The sequence below is a fragment of the Oryctolagus cuniculus genome, chromosome 21, assembly GCF_051225735.1.
Source record: "Oryctolagus cuniculus isolate XC-2025 breed Fujian yellow rabbit chromosome 21, ASM5122573v1, whole genome shotgun sequence".
NCBI classification, from domain to species: Eukaryota; Metazoa; Chordata; class Mammalia; order Lagomorpha; family Leporidae; genus Oryctolagus; species Oryctolagus cuniculus.
Genome location: NC_142887.1, coordinates 48,999,682 through 49,017,184, shown reverse-complemented (window position 1 = coordinate 49,017,184; position 17,503 = coordinate 48,999,682). Strand labels below are relative to the sequence as shown.

General features: G+C 44.0%; 1 protein-coding gene across 6 annotated transcripts in view; it reads left to right on the top strand.

The window, feature by feature from the left end:
- The first annotated feature begins 8,548 nt into the window (after positions 1-8,548).
- The window catches only part of LOC138848297 (zinc finger protein 624-like), a 78,506-nt gene continuing 69,551 nt past the window's right edge, over positions 8,549-17,503 (top strand). Inside the window, exons 1-2 of one of the 6 annotated variants that reach the window (XM_089323200.1) lie at positions 9,225-9,821; positions 10,388-10,520. The gene's annotated coding sequence lies outside the window, so the exon portion shown is untranslated. Of the gene's footprint in view, positions 8,704-9,224; positions 9,822-10,387; positions 10,521-17,503 lie in introns of those variants that run through there. The other 5 variants (XM_089323201.1, XR_016227123.1, XM_070067827.2 and 2 more) reach the window with 5 other exon arrangements.

The window sequence follows — 17,503 nt, the reverse complement described above, 5'->3', positions numbered from 1 at the left end:
GAACAAATTGTTTATAGGTAACCAAAAACATTTGAAACACACACATATATATACATATATATATGTATTTGCAGCCAATAGGGAGTGAACCATCAGATGGAAGATCTCTCTCTCCCTCTCTCTCTCTCTCTCTGCCTCCTCTCCCTGTGTAACTGATTGCAAATAAATAAATAACTCTTTAAAAATTAAAAGACTAGAACAGGATTCAAGTTAGAAGCTATATTATATATTATACATAATATATACATATATATTATATATAGTCAGGAACTTATATATTGTACCTATATAGGAACTATATAATATATATATTATATACATTATATATATATATATATAGAGAGAGAGAGAGAGAGAGAGAGAGAGAGAGTGAGGAACTTGTGTAAATTGCTTTTAAGTTCACATAATATAGAATCTTTCATGATGTAAAGAAGGACCAACATAAATTATCTCCATATCCAGGAAGCCAATCACATTCCTAATTGTTCATCTGGAAGATGAGATGGAGATGCCCTTGGGAGCCTACATATATATAAGTTGAGGAGGAGAGGAGGGTGGTTTCTATCATGTAGTACTGAATCTCAGGCCAAGCACAGGCACTATTCCCTTTGCAGGGGCAATGGGGCAACAATAAAAGGAAGACAGTAAAACCAGGCAAAATAGGCTTTAAAACACTGAAGTTTGAAATATATATGGTTTGGGGAAAAGCAATTTAACAGCACACAGATATAAAATGATTAAGAATAGGGGCTGGTGCCACAGCTCACTAGGCTAATCCTCCACCTTGTGGCACCGGCACACTGGGTTCTAGTTCTGGTTGGGGCGCCAGATTCTGTCCTGGTGCCCCTCTTCCAGGCCAGCTCTCTGCTGTGACCAGGGAGTGCAGTGGAGGATGGCCCAAGTGCTTGGGCCCTGCACCCCATGGGAGACCAGGATAAGAACCCGGCTCCTGCCATCAGATCAGCGTGGTGCGCCGGCTGCAGCGGCTACTGGAGGGTGAACCAACGGCAAAGGAAGACCTTTCTCTCTGTCTCTCTCTCACTATCCACTCTGCCTGTCAAAAAAAAAATTTAAAAAAAGATTAAGAATAATTAAACATTCAAATCTGTTGGTAAGTGTTCAATCATCTTTTAAAAGATACTCATAGTTTTTATTTCTTAGATAAATCCTCACTTTTAAAAATTCTAAAATGGGGCTGGCACTGTGGTGCAGTGGCATCCCAAATGGGTGCCAGTTCCAAACCCAGCTGCTCCACTTCTGATCCACCTCTATGCTGTGGCCTGGGAAAGCTATAGAAGATGGCCCAAGTCCTTGGGACCCTGCACCCGCATGGGAGACCCAGAGGAGGCTCCTGGCTCCTGGCTTCAGATGGGCATAGCTCTAGCCATTGCAGCCAATTAGGGAGTGAACCATCAGATGGAAGATCTCTCTCTCTCTCTCTCTCTCTCTCTCTCTCTCTCTGCCTCTCCTCTTTCTATGTAACTGATTGTAAGTAAATAAATAAATCTTTAAAAAATAAAATACTAGAACAGGATTCAAGTTAGAAGCTATATGTTCCCATGTTCTCTTTTCCCTTCTTATACTTATTTTTGGCCTAAAATGGGAAATATTGGGGCCCAGACCCATCTGAGTTCTCCCTTACCATAAATTTTACTGGTCAGGGGAAAGAGTATTCCCCTGTAGTTGGTTATACATGCAATGCGGCATCTATGGGTTACTGTATTGTTCCAGTTAATGCCCTAAAAAAATTATATGTTTTCACTGAATCATTTACATTTTTCACTATATACCTCTTGTTTTTTTAATCTGTTCATCCATAAACCAGATAATCTGCCCTTAGCTTGAGTTACTCTAAATCAAAGGTACATACTTCACCTCCCTCCTATTCCCATCAGTTCACCCATAAACACATGATTAGTGTCAGAAAAGTTCACATCATGGGAATCAGAGGCATTGCTAGATCAAGCCCATTCTTTTTATACTTAGACATATTTATTTATTTGAAGGACAAAGTTGCAGAGAGAGAGGGGTCATCCATCTGCTGGTTCACTTCCCAAATGATCACAATGGTGGAGCCAGGCCATAGAATGGAGATAGCAGTTTCTTCAAGGTCTCCCACATGTGCTCAGGGGTCCAAAGACTTGGGTCATCCTGTGCTGCTTTCCCAGGCCCGTTATCAGAGAACTGATGGCAAGTGGAGTAGCTGGAAACTGAACCAGCACTCATATTGGATGCCAACCTTGCAGGCCATAGCTTAACCTATTGCCCCACAACACTCTATTGAAATAGCCACTGTCGGGCCGGCGCCATGGCTCACTAGGCTAATCCTCCACCTGCGGCACTGGCACACCGGGTTCTAGTCCTGGTCAGGGTGCCGGATTCTGTCCCAGTTGCCCCTCTTCCAGGCCAGCTCTCTGCTGTGGCCTGGGAGTGCATTGGAGGATGGCCCAAGTGCTTGGGCCCTGCACCCCATGGGAGACCAGGATAAGTACCTGGCTCCTGCCATTGGTTCAGCGTGGTGCACCAGCCACAGTGCGCCAGCCACGGCAGCAATTGGAGGGTGAACCAATGGCAAAAGGAAGACCTTTCTCTCTGTCTCTCTCTCTCTCACTGTCCACTCTGCCTCTCAAATAAAAAAAAAATAGCCACTGTCTCAGATACAGATTGGAAATCTCTAATCTGGAAATCAAAAAATGTTAAACACCAACGTGAGAACTCCATATCTGGACTCATGTGACTTGTCCAAACACAGACACACTAAAAATATTGTATAAAATTACCATTTAGTCATGTGTGTAAGGTGTAGATGAAATACAAATGAATTTTTTAGACTTGGACCCTGACCCTGAGATATCTGATTATATATTTGCAAATATACCAGAATCCCAAGAAATTCAAAATCAAATACACTCCTGGTCCCAAGGACATCAGCTAAGGGATACTCAATTGTATAGCTTTTGCCATGCTGCATAGAAAGACAAGAACTAAGGGACCTTGCACTGATACCCTTCACTTCTACTTAGAATTTTATTCTCCAAAATAGACCACTTGCTCCCATCCAAACTTCTCTAATGAGGTCCAGAAAATACAGTCTCCTTTGCAGCTTTCTAAGTACTATGAGAAGTCATATGTATGCTATGCCTGACATTTTGACCTTATAATTATTTGAACTCCTTAGCTTAATGATGATTTTTTTTTTCATTCTGGTGACTGGTTCCCATGGATATTCCTTGTCCATGCCCAGTATGGTTCAGACTGTCCTTGTGGGCAAGTTCTATGTGCCAGGTGCTAGGTGCTGATGATAAAATGATGGCAAAGACACAGGGCCCTTAGCTAAGAGAGATAGCTATGCAAACAGATCGCTGCAATCTGGTATGAGAAGTGCTAGTTCACAGGGTGCATCAGAGACCAGAAACACAGGAGGAACACCCAACACAGTGTTTCATGGTCAGATAAGTTGGCACCTTACAAAGCCAAGAAGATGTCATCACAGCTGCATCCCAGGGAGAAGGAATTGTGCATGAAGAAATGATATGGAAGGGTATGATGTTCTAGAGGGAGAAGGTGGGAGCTGAAGGTTTGTGATTTTCAGGAACTACATATTATGTGTTTATATTTGTGTAGAGCATGGAAAACCAGAGTAGCAGGGAGAAATGTCTTCCATCCGCTGGTTCACTCCATATTTGGCTGCAATGGGCTGGAGCTATGGTGATCCAAAGCCAGGAGCCAAGAGCTTCTTCTGGGTCTCCCACGTGGGTGCAGGGGCTCAAAGACCTGGCCCATCCTCTACTGCTTTCCCAGGCCATAGCAGAGAGTTGGATCAGAAGTGGAGCAGCTGGGACTCAAACCGGCACCCATATGGGATGCTGGTGCTTCAGATATGGAAGCAAGGAACCAGAGGATTTCAATTGTCATTTTTAGCAAGTGAGATAACACAGACCAAGTTTAGTTTTGCAGTATGGACAATAGAAGGAAGAACAAAACTGATGGCTGGGAGCAAGTGTGGAGGTTGTACATCAGCAAGTAGGGAAGAGACGGTGGCATCTCAGATAAAGCTTCCTCCTCTCATCCTCTGTGAAGGGCTCTCTGTCTTCTCCCATTGCTCATCTTGGTTCACAGCTATAACTAAGATCTCTTAAGCACACAGTTATACCCACATATACTGGGTAGACATTATTTTTGGTTTGTATAAGCCACATTCCTAAAACAAAAGCAGTTTCCATTATCCAAAACAGAAAATGAGACAATAAATGTTGCTGTTTTCTTGGGAGACAAGATGTCAAGTTATAATTTTTTTAAGTTGATAAAGATTTGGACTTGATGAAGGAATTATTAAACTAGTAGATCAGCTTGAAAGAAAACACCAGAGATGGGGTATTTGTGTGTGTGTGTGTGTGTGTGTGTGTGTGTGTAGTGAAGTAATAAAAGCTCAAATAAGATTGCTAATTAGAAAATTGGTCCTGCAGGGCTACTACCATAACCTTTGGAACTATCTTGTCTACCAAACAAAAATCATTTACAACTTACTGGTTGGTACAGCTTTATCTTTTTTATAAGTCAATGGTGACTACACACAGGCCCTATATGCATCAAGAGTCAATTGTAGGGGCTGTCGCTGTGACATAGAAAGCTAAGCCTCTGCCTATGGCACTGGCATCCCATATGGGTGCGGGTTCAAGTCCCGGCTGTTCCACGTCTGATCCAGCTCTTTGCTGTGGCCTGGGAAAGCAGTAGAGGATGGCCCAAGTCCTTGGGCCCCTTTGCTTGTGTGGGAGACCCAGAAGAAGCTCCTGGCTCTTGGATTTGGGTTGGCAGAGCTCCAGTCATTGCCATCATTTGGGGAGTGAACCAGCAGATGGAAGACCTTTCTGTCTCTGCCTCTCCTTCTTTCTCAGTGTAACTCTGACTTTCAAGTAAATAAATAAATCTTTAAAAAAGAAGAAAAAGAAGAAAAAAATGTAACAAATGTGGGAAAGCCCTCTGTTGTTCTCCCAACTCAATCCATCAGAGGATTCATATGGAAGAAACCCTATGAGTGCACAGTCTGTGGAAAAGCCTTCCATAAATATGCACATCTTACCCAACATCTGGGAATTGATACTGAAGAGAAACTTTACATATTTCATGAATATTGAAAAGCATCTGACTAGACATCAAATTTGCCAGATATCAATGAGTTCACATTGGAGAGAAGTCCACTAAATACAGCAAATTGTGAGAAAGCTTTTAGCAGTGACCCACATCCCACTGGGCACCTGAGGACCCATTCTGGAGAACAGCCATACAAATGCAATGAATTTGGGAGAGCTTGCAGAAGTAATTTTCTTTTTCTTTTCTTTTCCTTTTTTTTTTTTTTTTTGACAGGCAGAGTGGACAGTGAGAGAGAGAGACAGAAAGGTCTTCCTTTGCCGTTGGTTCACTGCACTGATCCAAAGCCAGGAGCCAGGTGCTTCTCCTGGTCTCCCATGTGGGTGCAGGGCCCAAGAACTTGAGCCATCCTCCACTGCACTCCTGGGCCACAGCAAAGAGCTGGCCTGGAAGAGGGGCAACTGGGACAGAATCTAGCACCCTTACCAGGACTAGAACTAGTGTGCCGGCACCACAGGTGGAGGATTAGCCTATTGAGCTGTGACACCGGCCTCAGAGGTAATTTTCCATCTGCTGGTTTACTCCTCAGATGGCCACAAAGGCCAGAGCTGCGCTGATCTGAAGACAGGAGTCAGGAGCTTCTTCCATGTCTCCCACATGGGTGCAGGGGCCCAAGGACTTGAGCCATCTTCTACTGCTTTCCCAGGCCATAGCAGGGAGCTGGATCAGAAGAGGAGCAGCCAGGATTCCAATCAGAGCCCATATGGGATTACAGCACTGCAGGTGGTGGCTTTACCCACTATACCACAGCGCTGTCTTTTTTTTTTTTTTTTGATTTTAATTATTTGAAAGGCAGCGTTACAGAGGGACAGAGGGAGAGACAGAAAGAGAGATCTTCCACTCACTCCCTAGATGGGCACAACAACTAGGGCTGGCCATGCTAAAGCCAGGAGCCAGGAGCTTCATCCAGGTCTCCCACATGAGTGCAGGGATCCAAGCTCTGGGGCCATCTTTCACTTCTTTCCCAGGCACATTAGTAGGAAGCTGGATTGGAAGTGAAGCTCTGAGACTCAAACTGGAGCCTATATGGGATGCCAGCATTGCAGGCGGTGGCTTAACCCGCTATGTCACAGCACCAGCCCCTCTCAGAACTCTTAAAAGGCCACAATGTGAATTAATGTACTTATCAAGGAGAGTTCTCACATTTTACCCCTTTTCTTGGGCAAATGAATATTTGTTTTCAGGAAAGAACAGAAACAAAACTCAGACAAAAGTATTCATAGTCTTACACAATAAACCAAAAATTAGCATTTTGATCTTACCCCAGGAAAAAAAATATATTCTTTCCAGATTGCTTTGTCTCAAACATACTGAACATCTAATATCAGCATATTTGAGATTCTTTCAAGAAGGAGGTTCAAACAGTGGCATATCAAAACACATACACTGCCACTTGATATAATAAAAAGCAATTCTCCTTTGAAAGGGGAAGACCTCTAAACTTTTTTAAACTTGATTTTTGTTGTCATTTTATTTGAAAAGCAGAGAGAGATATCTCCCATCTGCATAAGAATACAGATTTCATAATGGCAACATGCAGAGGTACTTGTCAATTTCTCAGAAAGCATTTCCTCTCACAAAAGGAGCTTTCCACTTGAAGCTGGGGCAATCTTCTGACTTAGTACTTGCTCTTTCTCTCTCACTCAATAAACTCCATCCCCCAAAATAATTTCCTGTAAAGCGCAAGGAAATACACATTGTCAATGGACTTGAGTGAAACCAATTGGCAGCAGGCACTATGGCTGCACAAGGAGCTATGTCTGGTTTTCCCAACATGTTAATCAATACCAGAGGGTGCCATTGAAAAACACCTAAAGAAGTCACATTTGATCATTAATGCATTGAGACATTAAGTATTATAACCTTATACCAGTAACAAAAGAAACTAGAATAACTTGTTCAGAACAGCAGCACACACATCAAACAGCTTTTGAGAAGGATAAATAAGTCAAAGTAGTGACCATTCTGAGGAAAATGATAAGCCAAATCACTAAATTGACAGATTTTCCTGTGCTATTCCATCTAATACAAAAATTCAGAACCTGCCAGAAAGTTTGCAAAATACAGAGCTGAAGTTGAAGATCTATGAAAACTCAGATAGAGTGGATTATTAAGTTTTTATACTGTGTGTGCTGTTCCAAAAAGGAACAAAACTCATTTAAAATCATCATCATTGGGGTCAGCATTGTGGCACAGTGGGTTAAGCGGACACCTGTAACACCAGTATCCCACATCAAAGGGCTGGTTTGAGTCCTGGCTGTTCTGCTTCCCACCCAGCTCCCTGCTAATGAGGCTGGAAAAGCAACAGAAGATGTCCCAACTATTTGGGCCTACCACCCATGTGGGAGACACAGATGGAGTTTCAGGCTCCTGGCTTTGGCATGGTCCAGCCGCAACCATCGTCGCTAATTGGGGAGTGAACCACCATTCTTTGCAAAGGTATTCAGCCTAGCAGTTAAGATTCTGGTTAAGGGGGCTGGCGTTGTGGTATAGTGGATAAAGCTGCCACCTGTGATGCTGGCTCCCATACGAGCACAGGTTCATGTTCTGGCTGCTCCACTTCAGATCCAGCTCTCTGCTATTATGCCTGAGAAAGCAGCAGAAGATGGCCCAAATCCTGAGGCCCCTGCCACCCCCATGGGAAGACCCAGAAGAAGCACCTGGTTGCTGGCTTTGAACCAGCCCAAACTCAAGCATTGCAGCTATTTAGTGAGTGAACCTGTGGATAGAAGATTTTCTTTCTCTCTCTCCCTCTCTCCCTCCCTCCCTTCCTCTCTGTAAACTGTGCCTTTCAAAAAAAAATAATAAATGAATCCTTAAAAAAAGATTCTGGTCAGGCTGCCGATGCCTCATTTCAAAGTACCTAGTTTAGTTCTCAGCTATGGCTCCTGATTCCAGTGTCCTGCTAATGCAGACCCTGGGAAGCAGAAGTGATTGTAGTTGTGGAATGAGCCAGCAGATGGGACCTCTCTCTATGTCTCTCTCTGCCTCTCAAATAAATTTTCAAAAATCATTGTGCTTCTCTGTGCTTTCCTCTTTTTTAAAGATATATCTATTTGAAAGGCAAAGTGATAGAGAAAAAAGATATCTTCCATCCATTGGTTCACTCCCCAAAAGACTACAACAGCCAAGTTGAGGCCAGGCCAAGCCTGGAACTCCAACCTGATCTCCCACATTGGTGGCAGGGTACTTGGGTCATCTTCTGGTGCCTTCCCAGGCACATTCACAGGAAGCTGAGTGGAAAACAGTCAGGAATGGAAACAGCACTCCAGCCTGGGATGTCAACATCACAAGCATCGACTTGACTTGCTTGGCTACAACACCAGCCCCTGTGCCATTCTCCCATAGTTGCATCCCCCTCTGACCAGAGCGAAGGGAGGATCTCCACTTTAAAGGGCCATAGATAGCTGTATTGTGTCCACCTGGATAAGTTGGTGTACTCTCCCCTTCTTAATCGTATCTTAATTGAATTACATCTGCCAAGCTCCTTTTCCGAATTCCATGGATTAGGACGTGAACATCTTTGGGAGGATATTATTTTGCCTGTCACAGCTGGTAATGAATTTTGTCAGGTTCCTATGACTGAAATTTTTTACTTGTACCCCCAATTTTTTGGCCATTCTTTTAGAGTAGATCTGCCCATGATAAATTATCTTTGTTTTCCATTATCTGAGAATGCTTTGATTCCTATGTATCTTTTCATAGAAAAATCCTATGTGTATTTTAATAGAGAATTCTGAGTTGACAGTTGTTTTCTTCAGTGCTTGAAAAACATTCCGCTTCCTTTTGGCCTCCCAGCTGTCTCATGAGAAATCTACTGGTATTTGAACGTGTTGTTGCTGTTACTTGCATGGCTTTGTCTCCTCTCTTGCTGTTGTCAGGGTTTGTCTTGAGTTCTCCGGGGGTTATTATCTTTCAGAGCGGATTTCTTTGTGTGTTATCTTGCTGGGCATTTTCTTACCTTCTTGAATTTGTGGATTCATGCTAAATTTGGGTGCACTTTGAGTATTATGCTAACCTGGATGTTACTTAAACCTCGGGTTTATAGCAAGCCAGCCTCACCTGGCACCAGTCTGGTGGGTAAGAAAGTCACTTACCTGGCTGTGGCTGAGAGTGGAATTCCAAGCTCCTGACCCGGCCTCCCTTGGCAGCTTTGGGGAGGGGGAGTCCCTTGTTAGTGTTGAGCAGGGATAATATTTCAGGCGCCCCAATAAGCCACCGCTGATAACACCTTGGCTGGGAGTGGAGGAAGCTCATTATTCCTGCTTCCCACAGGGCTCCAGTTGAGACTGAGGAGAGGTTCAGTATCAGCAGGTGCCTAGGCTTTGCACACGCTGACATAACCACTGCAGTAACTAATCTGTTCCACAGTCAGGTGAGGGTGGAAGTCTGGGTTGCCCATTCAGCTTCCAAGGATCAGAGAACAGGGTGTTCAGCTGAATTACAGAGGTCCCCCAAAGAGCAGGGTTAAACACAGTCAACTTCCTCACAAAGGCTGCTGTAAGGGGGCGGAGCCACACGTGCGGAGGATTCTGGGCATTGCAGTTCCAGTCCCGCATTGGCGCAGGCGCACTGGCTTGCTTGGCATTTCGCCCACCGAGTTGGCGCCATTGCTGGAAGCGTTCCCGCCCTGCTCTGAGAGCGTCCTCAGTTGTCCTCAGTGAGACCACCAGGTAAGGTAGTCGTTGCCCTGGCGCCAGGCCTCTTTCACTCTCCACTCCTCCTTAAGCGCTTGGCTCGCGGCGGCATCCGGGGCGTGGCCGTTCGCTCTGGCACCCCGGACCCGGGCAGACCCGGGCCCGCCCACCTGTGAGGGACATGATTGGGGCTGGGCAGCTCCCCAGGCACCGTCTCTGTCTGGGCATCCCTCGCCCTGGACTCCTGCTCAACCGGGTCCCGAGCCTCCTCTCCGGGGTCGGGAGTCCTGCCAGGCTCGGACGTGGGGCCTGGGCTTGGGCTGGCCCTTCCTGGAGGGGAACCCAGAGCGGGTTAAGGAGTGAGGATGAGGCCGGCAGGTGGACCTCGGTTTCCCTTTGGGCAGCCTGCACCGCTCTTCCTTGCGGGCCCATTTTGGGGGCATTTCGGAGAATCACGGGTACATCACCTGTCGCCCCCGTGAGCTGACGGTGGCATTCTTGGCCGCTGCAGGCTGCTTCAGGAATGTGGGGTCCTTCATCGCTCTTAGACGACTGCACCGACTTGGGGTCTAGACAAGCGAGGGAAGTTTCTCCTCCTTTAGGCTGGTTCCGCACTGTGTGTGGCCGCTTCTCACTGTCCACCTGGACCATATAGAACATGAGGAGTGGGAAACACAGCCCCTGAGGTCTCAGGAGAGTTTTGGCTTGGTCACCTGCAGCCTTTTCTTCCTGTGGGTATGTTGATATCGACTGATACAAAGCTGAATAATACTGACCTTTAACTAGCATGACGTTTTCTGCGTCTACAATTTTAAATGTGCTAATTGCACAGCCTGGTAGTGAAACATATTTTACAAGCATAATCTACAGAGTGTGTTGCCAAGTGAGACTTGATTCATCTTTACAGATCTGATTATTTAATTGGAAAGGCAGGGAAGACAGACACTCCCCCAGATGCCTGCTAGCACTATGGCTGGGCCAGGCCAAAGCCCACAGCTCAGAACTCAGTCCAGGTCTTCCACCTGTTGTCTGCTAGGCTGCACATCAGCAGGAAGCTGGAATCAGGACCTGAGACTCAAACCCAGGCTCTCAAATATTGGTCTCTGGTCTCCCAAGCAGCACCAAACACCTGCCTCCAGCTACAGAACATGTTTAAACAAATTATCCTTTGAGAAGTTTATTTTTATTGGCATGCAGTTTTTAAATGTTTATTATAGGCCAGCGCCGCCGCTCACTAGGCTAATTCTCCACCTTGCGGCGCCGGCACACCTGGTTCTAGTCCCAGTGGGGCGCTGGATTCTGTCCCAGTTGCCCCTCTTCCAGGCCAGCTCTCTGCTGTGGCCTGGGAAGGCAGTGGAGGATGATGGCCCAAGTACTTGGGCCCTGCACCCCATGGGAGACCAGGAGAAGCACCTGGCTCCTGCCATCGGATCAGTGCAGTGTGCCTGCCACAGCGCGCCAGCTGTGGCAGCCATTGGAGGGTGAACCAATGGCAAGAAGGAAGACCTTTCTCTCTGTCTCTCTCTCTCTCACTGTCCACTCTGCCTGTCAAAAAAAAAAAAAAAAAAAAGAAAGAAAAAAAATGTTTATTATAGCCTCTTTTTTCTGTTTTGTTTTGTTTTGTTTTTTCCTGCTTTAGCCAGTGGCTTCTAGATTTCATTATTTAGAGAATCAGATCTTTGCTTTGTCACCTGTTTTTTATTTGCTTTTTTTTAATTCATTAGTTTCTTCCTTTATCATTTTTACCTCTTAGTTTTCTTATGGCTACCTTGCTAAGTGTTTTTCTTCTTTATTTTGAACACATAATGTTTTTGCTCTTTGCCAAAATCCTACCTGAAAATATTTAGGGATATAAATTCAATCTCCTTAAAACTTTGGCAGCAATCATGTATGTCTAATGTATAATACTTTCATTTCCTAACTCACTGGCAATTAAATTTTAAAATTTTATTTTTGACTTAGTAGCTACTAAGGAGTACCTATTTTAAGTTCAAGGCCAAAAAAAAATTCCTCTGGTCCAAACTTCCATTTACATTTGTATTCTATTGCATCACGTTTAGAGAATGTACTCTATTCAATTTCTTTTTATTTTTTAAAGATTTATTTATTTACTTGAAAGAGTTACACAGAGAGAGGAGGAGAGGCAGAGAGAGAGAGAGGTCTTCCATCCATTGGCTCATTCCCCAATTGGCCACAATGGCCAGAGCTGCACTGATCTGAAGCCGGGAGCCAAGAGCTTCTTCCAGGTCTCCCACATGGGTGCAGGGGCCCAAGGACTTGGGCCACCCTCCACTGCTTTCCCAGGCCATAGCAGAGAACCGATCAGAAGAGGAACAGCCAGGATTCGAATCGGAGCCCATATGGGATTCCGGCACTGCAGGTGGTGGCTTTACCCACTACACCTCAGCACCAACCCTAGTTTCTTCTTTTTGATTGTAACTTTTTCTTTGTGGTCTGTGTCAGATCTTAGCAAATGCTCCCTGAGTGCCTGAAAATAACTTTTAGATGTTAGTTTTATTATATTCACATCTGCTTAACTTCTGTATCTCTAATGTTCTTTGCATTTATGACAGTCTTGCTTTATGTATTTTAATTCTTGCTTTTCAGCAAAGTACTGGTTAACTATTGCAAGTATCATTCAGATGAGGTTCTGATTGGCATAGTCTATATTAAAATTAGATTTAGTTCTGCTCTATTTATAGGGCAAGCTGTTAAACCTTATGGGGAGTAAGGTACCCATTCATGGCAGGTGCAGACTCAGTATGTTTAAGCATAACAGAGTCCCTAAATGAGGGAACATTTAATTACACAAGTTAGAGTTTTCCAAAACTCAATACTTGTTCTTTCAGGGCTGATGTGGTATAGCTGGTAAAGCCGCCATGTGCAGCACCAGCATCCCACGTGGACACTGGTTTGAGCCCCAGCTGCTCCACTTCCAATCCAGCTCCCTGCAATGCACCTGGGAAAGCAGTGGAACATGGCCCAGGTACTTGGGTTTTGCTCGGATGTGAGTGACCTGGATAAAGCTCCTGGCTCCTGGCTTCAGACTGGCCCAGCTCCTGCCATTGCACCCATTTGAGTGAACCAGTGAATGGAGTATTCTCTCTCTCTCTCTCTCTCTGCCTTTCAAATAAGATAAATAAATCTTTGAAAAATATTTTTTCTGTCATTGCCCTTTTGTTCCTGAGTCTTACGGTCCCATCCTGGAAGAATTTGTGTTAACAGTCTCTACCAGGGGGTATAAGGAAATGTTATACATCGGGTGCTTCTGATTCTTGAACCAGATTCAGCAGTAGCAAGTTACCTCCTTTATACAGGTGGAAAAGCAGAATCAGTGCCAGGCACGTCTGAACAAGATCTCCACCACCCTACTCCTCCATAGTATAAAACCTTGAATGGGCATGTGTCTTCAATATAAAAAGACTACTCAATGCTTTGTGCATTGAATTCCACTTTATTTTCTATTATTCTTGTTATCCCTGTGTCTTGTTTATTTTGATTTGCCTTATGTAGAAAGAGAGATTAAAAATTATTTGAATATGAGATTAGAGGGGGAATGTCAAGGTATCCAGTATTTAAATTTTGAAGTTGTGGTGTTCACTTTAGTGAAACTGCAGTCTCTGGAAATTTTAAGAAATTGACTCAAGGTCAGTGTTGTGATGTAATGGGTAAAGCTGCTGCCTGCAATGCAGGCATCCCATGTGGGCACTGGTTTGATTCCTGGCTGCTCCACTTCCAATTCAGCTTCTTGCAAATGGCATGGGAAAGCAGTGGAAGATGACCCCAGTCCTTGGGCCCCTGCATCCACATGGGAGATCCAGATGAAGCTCCTGGCTTCAGCCCAGCCCAGCTCTGGATATTGCAGCCACTTGGGGAGCAAACCAACAGATGGAAGATCTCTCTCTCTCTCTCTCTCTCTCTCTTCTAATTCTTTCAAATAAAACAGAAATATTTTTTAAAAATTGACTTTTCACACAAAAGGAAGGAAAAAGATATTCTTGGAATATGTCTTTGTTTAATGAGAGGGTGACTGTGTCAAAGAAACATTGAATTTTCTTCCACTTTATACAGCAAGTTGATTTAGTGGGAAAGGTATGAGCTTTGAAATTACATTGATTAGGGGCTGGCACTGTGGCGTATTGAGTTAACTCTCTGCCTGTGGTCCACTTTTGACCCAGCTCCCTGATAATGGCCTGGAAAGCAGTGAAGAATGACTCAAGTGCTTGGTCCCCTGCATCCATGTGGGAGACCTGGAAGAAACTCCTGGATCCTGGCTTAATCTGCCAGTTGCAGCCATTGCAGCCATTTGGGGAGTGAACCAGAGGATGAAAGATCTTTCAGTCTGTTTCTCTCTCTCTCTCTCTCTGTAACTGCCTTTCAAATAAAATAAATAAATCTTTTAAGGAAAAAAGAAAGAAATTACATTGATTAGAAGTCATGTATCTGCATGACCTTAAATATGTAGTTTCCTTATTGTAAACCTCTCTTGCCTTATATATGGAATATAAATATAATCTCCGTTGGCTTGATGTGAACATTAAATGATAGTTTTTTTTATCTTAAGATTTATTTAAAGAGAGGGAGAAAGAGAGACTTTTTTTTTTTTTTTTGACAGGCAGAGTTAGACAGAAAGGTCTTCCTTCCATTGGTTCACTCCCCAAATGGCTGCTACTGCCGGATGCTGTACCGATCCGAAGCCAGGAGCCAGGTGCTTTCTCCTGGTCTCCCATGTGGGTGCAGGACCCAAGCACTTGGGCCATCCTCCACTGCCTTCCCAGGCCACAGCAGAGAGCTGGACTGGAAGAGGAGCAACTGGGACAGAATCCGGCACCCCAACTGGGACTAGAACCTGGGGTGCCGGCACTGCAGGTGGAGGATTAGCCTAGTGAGCCATGGCGCCAGCTGGAAAGACATCTTCTATACACTGGTTCACTCCTCCAAATGGCCACAATGGCTGGGGCTTAGCCAGGCTGAAGCCAGGGATCTCCCACATGGGTGGCAGGGGCCCAAGTACTTGGGCCACTTTGCACTACTTTCCCTGGTGCAAGCATGGAGCAGCCAGTACTTGAAGAAATGCTCATGTGGGATGCTGGTGTCACAAGTGGTGGCTTTGCCCACTATAAAATAATTCCAGCCCCAAGAGTATTTTTTAAACTCTGGTGCCAGCTCTGTGGCTTAGTAGGTAAAGCTGCTTCCTGCAGTGCTAGCATCCCATTTGGGCAGCAGTTTGAGTCCCAGCTGCTCCACTTCCATTCCAGCTCTCTGCTGTGGCCTGGGAAAGCAGTAGAAAGGTGGCATGAGTCCTTGGGCCCCTGCACCCACATGGGAGACCTGGAAGAAGCTCCTGGCTTCAGGTTGGCTCAGCTCCAGCCATTGTGACCATTTGGAGATGAAAGACCCCTCTCTCTTTCTCTGCCTCTCTGTAACTCTGCCTTTCAAGTTAATAGATAAATCTTTAAAAAAAAATCTTTGTACAATGTCTGGCCTGCTAACTGTAACTACCTGTAATAGTATTAAAATCTTGAGATCTGGGATGGGCATTAGGTGTAGCAGATAAGATGCCTGGAATGCCTGCATCCCATATTGTAGTGCCTGGGATAAAGTACTGGCTCTGTTCCAGGTTCTGGCTTCCTGCTAATGCTCACTCCAGGAGGCAGCAGATGATGGCTCAAATAATTCAGTCTCTGCCACCCATATGGGAGAGAGATTGATTTCCTGGCTCCCAACCTTGACCTGGCCCAGTCCTGGCTTTTGCAGGCATTTGGCAGTGAACCAGTGGTTGACATTCATTCATTCATTCTCTCTCTCTCTCTCTCTCTCTCTCTCTCTCTGCCTTTAGAATCAATTTTTAAAACAATTACAGAAAATAATTATTACAATAGATTTCAAGATCTCTTGGACCAAAAGTCTTTGGTCTTCTCTCATCTTGAACATTACTCTTGTGTTCCCTTAGGTAGATCATGCTCACTTGTATCTGAAACTCCCTAGCGATATTGGTTTGTGTGACTTCCTGTCTTCTGCAGATATGTCTTTGCCGGACTCGACTCTTTCTGGAGAGGGAAACACAGAAGCAGAGATCATGGCTGCTGTAGTTTTTTTTTTCCATTGGACCTCTGGTGTGTTAAGATTTCCTCTGTTTCCAACCTGCTGTATTGATTTGCGTGTATTCTACTTCTGAAGTTTGGGACTTTGCCTCACCCAACCCTCTCTGGAAACTGAACCTAACAGTTTGACACAGGAAATTTGGGTTCATCATGGTAAAATACAATCTATTAGAAGATTCACTTTCCAAAAATTCACAGCTACTGGTTCCAGCCTGGTGCAGCCCTAGTTGTTGGAACACTTGGCAAATAAACCAGGAGATGGAGATATCCGCTAAAATAAAATAAACAGTAATGTTTTTTAAAAAAAAATTAAAAATAGATCTTTTTCTTAAAGAATCTTTCAGTTGGGACATTAGTGTTAGCTAAGTTGGTCAACAGAAAATTCATGAGAATAGATTTAAGCTGTTACCCAATTATAGGTGGGATTTAACTTGTCAAAAAGTATTTGTGAGGGTATCCTGGTGAGAAGAGAGCTTACGGGCAGGCTTTGAAGTAGTGAACAGTGACTAAGCTACTGAATCAAGTTGGAAAGCTGTAAAAGACAAGACTAGAAATTAGATGTTATGTTGAATATTTTAATTTTACCTAAGGACATTCAAGTGTATATGTGCTTGGAATAGGTATTAATCTGATTTAAAAAAAAGTGTTTTAACAGTGACTTTGAAATACAAGTTTTGTAAGAAACACTTGATCAGTAGTTCTATGTTGGTTTAGTAATGTATTATAGCCTGGTCATATGCATCCCTAATTTTCAGAGGTTAAGGCTCATATCATTATTAATTTTTTAAGGTTTATTTATTTATTTGAAAGTCAGAGTTACAAAGAGAGAGAAGAAGAGGCAGAGAGGGAGAGAGAGAGAAAGGTCTTCCATGCAATGGTTCACTCCCCAATTGGTTGCAACAGCCAGAGTTGTGCTTTTCCAAAGCCAGGAGCCAGGAGCTTCTTCCGGGTCTCCCATGCAGGTGCAGGGGCCCAAGGACTTGAACCATCTTCTAGTGCTTTCCCAGGCCATAGCAGAAAGCTGGATTGGAAGTGATACAGCCCAGATTCGGACCAGTGCCCATATGGAATGCCGGCACTGCAGGTGGTGATCCTACCCGCTACTCTACAATGCCAGCCCCAGCATAATGCATTCTTATTTCATATTGTTAAAGCTAGTTCTTTCCCTTGAACATGAAATATTTCATGAGTCTGTACTGAGACTTCAAGTTCAGAACCATGGAGTTTTTAACCTAATCTCATCAGTATTATATTTATATCTTCCTCTTTATATCTTTGTTCTCCCATACCAAATTGATTAGTTTTTAGGAACAGTGATAGACTAATTTGCTTTATCCAGCACTGCACACACAAAAGTTACAGAATATCATTTCTACTTCTACTACCAATAAGATTGCTTACTGAAAATGTCTTGTTTTTGTTACTGTCTTTGTTTTGGAGTTCTTACTCAGAGGTACAGAAAAATTACTGTGTTAAAATCACTCAGAATAGTTCCTCTCTGATAAATGGGTATGCTATTCCAGCTGGTTGTAGTCTACTAGATTGCTTTCTTGAAGTTTAATCCTTGTTTTAAAACAATATAAAATATTTCCACAGTTCAAAAGTCAAATATAC